Here is a 5715-nt window from a genome sequence, read left to right as displayed (position 1 = left end):
GTGGAGGCTGTGATCAGGGTGCCAGCCCTGGTATGGCATATGGGTTTTGTCTTGAAGGTAAACTCTCATCAACAGAAGTAACTTTTACTACAGCCATGCTACCCTGAACAAGCCCGATCTCGTCTGATCTTGGAAGCTAAGCAGGGTCGGACCTGGTTAGTACTTGGATAGGAGACCACCTAGGAAGACCAGGTGCTGTAGGCATAAAAAATAAAAAATTGGGATTGTAAACTGACAAGGTCCTTGCAATCTGTGAGATCAACCATGCCCAAATGACTAATATCTGAAAAAAAAAAAAATTTTTTTTCCAGGAAACCCTCATTAAAATTTTCAAAAACAAGAACATCCATGCAAACACCCAAGACAAATACCATTCCATCTTTGAAAGAAAGCAAGCGGGAGTTAGTGGAGAGCTTTAGCTTCTAAGTCCATGTGAGTCCCCACTCTGGTCCTCCTACAGTTCTCGCCCACCTTCCTTCCTGAGCCTGCACTGTAAGATGCCATTACCTCCAATTTCCAGGACCTAGGAGCTAGTCCTACACCACCATGGTCAAGCTTGAAATCTTTCAAAGCCACCTCTCTGAGGTCTTGAGCCAGGACATGCATTTTCCCAGTTGCCTCCCCCACAACTGTCTGACGATAAAACAGATCTTAAGGCACAGCTGGGGGTGCACCATAAGGCCAACTCCCACTGAGGCAGAATGCCCACCACACTGAGACTTGTGAAAGTAGAAGGGACAATTGTTCTCTCTGGTCATGTTCTCTCATGACCAGTTCCAACGACCACATCAGTGTCAATTTAGGAATATAAACAAGTGCTGTGCTTACAAGAATGGTGCCTGGTCACCTGATACCTGGATGTTTGGCAAGAAACAGTAGGAGATGGACAAGAACTTGGAAAGCACTGAGGCCACAGCCAAAAAGCTCAGGGTATTACACACATAGCATTTAGGGGGGACCTTTAAGAAGTGACACTGGCTTTCCATGTGGTTTGAAGAGAGTCACATTACCCTGTGGCTGCCCTTATGCTGCCTAAACAGACTTGGGTAGTCAAATGGCTGTGGGGTGGCCTGATACAAGCAGGTTCTGGGGCAAGGCACTGTCTTTCCTACTCACACAGAAGTATTTCTGACCTGTCCAAAAAGAAAAAAGAAAAGACACCCACACTTCAAGTCCCTTAATTTGGATAGGTACACAAAATTAGGGAGAAATGCATCTATTGTAACAACATCAGAAATAAAAAGTAAAGCTCATTACTGAGAAAGAGTTTGTTCTCTTAAATACTTAGTATCCTCCGACGTGATACAAGAAAAATTGGGGATTCGGGGAAGGGTAAAAGAGAAATAGAGTTTCTTACTCACAAATTCTGCCCATAAACTTTGTTTATATCAAGCAAAGCAAATATTTTCATTAACTGCAAGTCTGGTGGGGGTGAGTTTCCAAAGCATGCCGTAACCATGAGGACCTTCAGTCCTGGAGCAGCTGCGCTCCAGCACTTTGATTTTATGTGATCGGCAATAAACTAGGACTTAGAGATGGTGTTTGGGGAGGAAGGGTTTCTATTTCCAGTTTACTTTGTTATCTCACTATAATATCAGTCCCAAACATGCTGTTCTGTCGGTTTGTTTTGCAAGCACAGTTAAAAATCCCAAACTTCCAGCTTCCTTTTATTTGAAAGACACACAGCAGGGAGAGACGTTTTGTGTATGAACAGGCAGCACAAAGCAAATAGGGTGGTGATCCAGTGATTCAGAAATTGAAGATAGCACTGTGGAGCCTGGCAAAGGGATTCCAGTCAAAGTCAGTCCAAAAGCATCACAAAGATTCAGATGACGCCAGTGGCAGAAAGCGAAAATCTCTCAGGGGTGTCCATGAGAACTATGCAATGTTGGTGTGGGCAATACAACACCAGAGATTCTCCGGTTGATTAACATGCCTCAGCAGATACTTAGAGGTTTAAGAGGAATGAAAAACATTTCATTGCAACGACCACCATGGCTGGCACATTGCTTTTACCCTCAATTAAGTGATGGGAAACACAGTTCAATCACCCTTCCTGTTGCTACAGCAGAAATGCCCAGGCCAGGTAGGATGATGCATTCTCTTCAGGTTAAGAAAACCATATGGACCACAAATGATTTACCAGGCCTCCTTCTGTTCCACCAGCAGGTGTTTCCCATGGAACATTTACACGCCATAGACACTCACATACAGCCCAACATGCTTTTAATCTCACACAGCATCTGGTCCCTCAGACAGCATCTAGTCCAGTCACACTATATCACAGACTGGAAGCTGGGGTGTGGGGGTTACCCATGAGGAAGTTAGAGCCTCCCCCCAACTAGCCAGCAATTAAGGACTTTACTTTGGGGGAAAAAAAAAATTAAAGTCCCCCAGACAGACATGTTTTTAAGTAAGTTAAATCTATAAAAGGTCAGCATGTTTTTGCTATAATAGCTTAGGTTTCGCATATGGTCTGTCATTCATATGCACGCACACACCTTTTCTCATGTTAAAATCACCAATTCTGAGTTTCGAAAATAAAAGACTATAAAGGGCATGGTGGCATAAGGTTCTTCCTGTTTATAATAAATGCAAGTAAATACATACACACATACATACACACGAGAGAACTGTAAATCCAAGTCATAGTTTGCAAAGATAATTAGAATTATCAAAGGGGATAAAGCCATCCAATAAGGCATTTTAAATTGGCAGAAATGACTTTTGATTATAGCTCTTTAAAGTTTTTCATTATCACGAAGTTTTTCCACAGACTGTGAAAAGGGATTTAAATGCATAATAGCAGAAAATGCAAACCCAGGAGATAATGCACGTTTAAAGGCAGCTAGGCAGAATGGCAATGTCCAACACCACAGATTCAAGTACATGGAGTGCAGGATTAGAGAGGGCTTAAAAAACGAGGGCAATGAAGCCCGGGAGATGAAAGTAAAAGCACATTTCAAAAAAAAGTAGACCTGAGAAAAGCAAGGGTGAGCTCAGACATTCAGGTAAATAGGTCTGCAGATGCAGGAAATAAGATTTCCATTTATTGTGTCGTTAGGTGGAGGAGCGGGGAAATGGAAGCTCAGAATAGAAAGTGGAAAGATGTTCTGTTTATCCAGTTCCAGAAAACGGGACTTGTGCAATACACTTAACTAGGGCATTCAATGTGTTAGGCATATTTTGTGTGGTCCCTGCCTGAGAGGGCACTAACGTTTCTTAAGCATATTTCCAACATAAGGTTTTATAACCATATAACTCATATATATTTACAGAAACCTAGAAAATTGAAAAAGACTTCCTCCCACAAGATCCAGTATCATTTTTGGAAACTTCAGAAGGCTGTCTCTGTAACCGAAAGCACTTTAAACCATTTTACATCTCACAGGATCTCCCCAAGTATCCAAACAGATTGTTAATGTGCATTTTCAAAAGAAAGATTAATGTATCCAAGAAAGCAATTTTCTAAAACATTCACACGGTTGCGACTAATTCTCAAACAGTACCTCTAAGAGACAACAAAGCAGCTAACTTCCAGAATACAGAAAAACCTGGTCAATAGGACAAGTTTACCTTTCTGTCTTCAAAATTCTTCCCAGCGGGTTCTAAACAGAAATCAGTTTAGTATCTAGACAGTTTTATTCTTAATACTCAACGATTATAGAACCAAATGTACTTTACTCTGAAACAGATAATGAGTAAACAGACTGGCATTTCCTCTCTAATTGTCAGTTTTCCCTCTAACGCATGTCATCATGCAAGTTTCTGAGCTTTAAGACTATATAACCTCAGAAAAACTCCCACTCTGAAGCCCCAGGGCGGTGCACTTTCCAACAACAAAAAAAATGTTTTATTTAGACTTACTATGTGTTAGGACAGCGTTTCAGGGTCTTCCTATCTATAAACTCATTTCTTTATAACCACTCTATGAAGTAGGTGATAATAGCATGACCCTCCTTCAATAAGGAAACTGAGGCACAGAAAGCATCAAGTATCTTGCCACAGGAAATTGGCAAATAGCAGAGTTGAACCTGAATCCAGGCCAGGCAGTCCCAACCGGAGTCCATTCTCTTGGCACCACTCCCCTGAGAAAAGGCGACCAACATGGGCCTTGCAACATTACGTCGTTTTGTATATTTAATAGGAAAAACCAAAAATAATATATGCAGGTCTATGCGCAGTACTGGGCCACTGTGAGAAGAAACCTGTCCCCTCATCTATTTTCACTTTTCGTGCTGGTTAATTAGCTCCCCAGCGCTCCTGGAACACTCCATTTGGGAGGCACTCTGGCCCAGTGATCATTACTTTTATTTCAGTCACACCTTATGCCGTCACCATACAAGTGAAACTGATCTGAGTGAGACAGATGTTTAGTCATCAAGCACCCAAAATAGTTTCTTCTCACTTTACTTTGCAGTGTAAATTTGTTAACTCCTGCAGCCTTTGGGCCTGCCATCTCTGCTGCCAAGGTGGATGTTCTGAATGCCAGTCCCACCACATAGAACAAAGAATCCCGCCACTCTACCTGGCCCAGGTGAATGAAGTAGTGAAGCAGCTGTGGGCAAAAGCAACCCGGCAGGGCTCATGAAATAATGGAATTCATTACTCTACATTTTCTTGTCAGGCATACTCCAGACCCGGGAACTGTCAGACACACCACACTCAGAATCTGAGATAGGCCACACCGGCCACTACTGCCCACAATTAGTTCCTATCCCTGCACAGAAGGAAGGTTGAGCACGTGCATCCCAAGGAGACTGTCTAACTGGCCTGGTGTCCAGTGCAGGCACTGGCTGTTAAAGCTCACCAGGCTGAGAACCACAGAAAAAAGAAGGTGGTTAAAAAGATCTGAAACAACTGTGTTCCTATTACAAGACAGAGATCAGAGAGGTGAAAAGAAAAAGAAACTTAATACTCAATCATCAGATGATTAAAATAAGTTTCCATTATTCAAATTGTGTACTCCTTAAGTATGTGTGTGTGTGTATATATACATATATACATACATGTGTATGTGTGTATGTGTGTATATATACATATACACACACGTGTATCTGTGTATACACACGTGCAGATACATTGTGTGTTTATACATCAATATATATAAACATACACACTTGCATATGCATGGAAGGTTTCTAGAAGGACACACAGGAACCAGGAGCGGTGGCTGCCTCTGGGAACAGAAACTGACCAACTGGGAGCATGGATGGAGGTATATGCTTTTATACAGTTTACATTATTTTCCATGTGCATACGTTTCCTATAAATATTTGAAATTTACATTCCGTAGGATTGAACCATGTATAGATGTGAAGATCTTAAGTCTAAAAGAGCCACCTGCGATAGCCTAACTTGGCAAGTGAGTGAAAGGAAGTTCCACTACACAAACACTGTTTAAAGTGACAGTGTGTGGTGCTGACTGCTCGGAGGTGATCTTGTTTCCAATTGGCTGAAGTGGACACAGGATGGAAGAGTAACAAGGGCACCAGCGCCCTGCTCCGATTCCCAGCTGCACTGAGTGCACTTGATCTCATCATCTCATCATGCTTCTTCTCTGCCCACTCTTCACTCTGCCCACTCTCTCCCAAGTCCTGGTTATCTCTGCTGCTGGGGTGGAATGTGGGAGCACTTGTGGATGCAGCTCAGACAGGATAATACGGAGCTGTGGGGAAACATCAGGTCTGCCAGGGAGAAGGCAGAAAGAGGGAA

At 42.5% G+C, this 5715-nt stretch overlaps 1 protein-coding gene and 1 pseudogene across 12 annotated transcripts in view; one reads left to right on the top strand and one right to left on the bottom strand.

The window, feature by feature from the left end:
• Positions 1 to 5715, bottom strand: part of TANC1 (tetratricopeptide repeat, ankyrin repeat and coiled-coil containing 1) — a 215529-nt gene that overhangs the window by 122829 nt on the left and 86985 nt on the right. The gene's annotated exons all lie outside the window — the stretch shown is intronic.
• LOC112470527 lies at positions 86 to 204 on the top strand (annotated as a pseudogene).

Source organism: Pteropus alecto, unplaced genomic scaffold (assembly GCF_000325575.1).
Source record: "Pteropus alecto unplaced genomic scaffold, ASM32557v1 scaffold3, whole genome shotgun sequence".
Lineage (NCBI taxonomy): Eukaryota > Metazoa > Chordata > Mammalia > Chiroptera > Pteropodidae > Pteropus > Pteropus alecto.
Note: the sequence above shows the minus strand (reverse complement) of the source record. Positions and strands in the feature narration are given on the sequence as shown.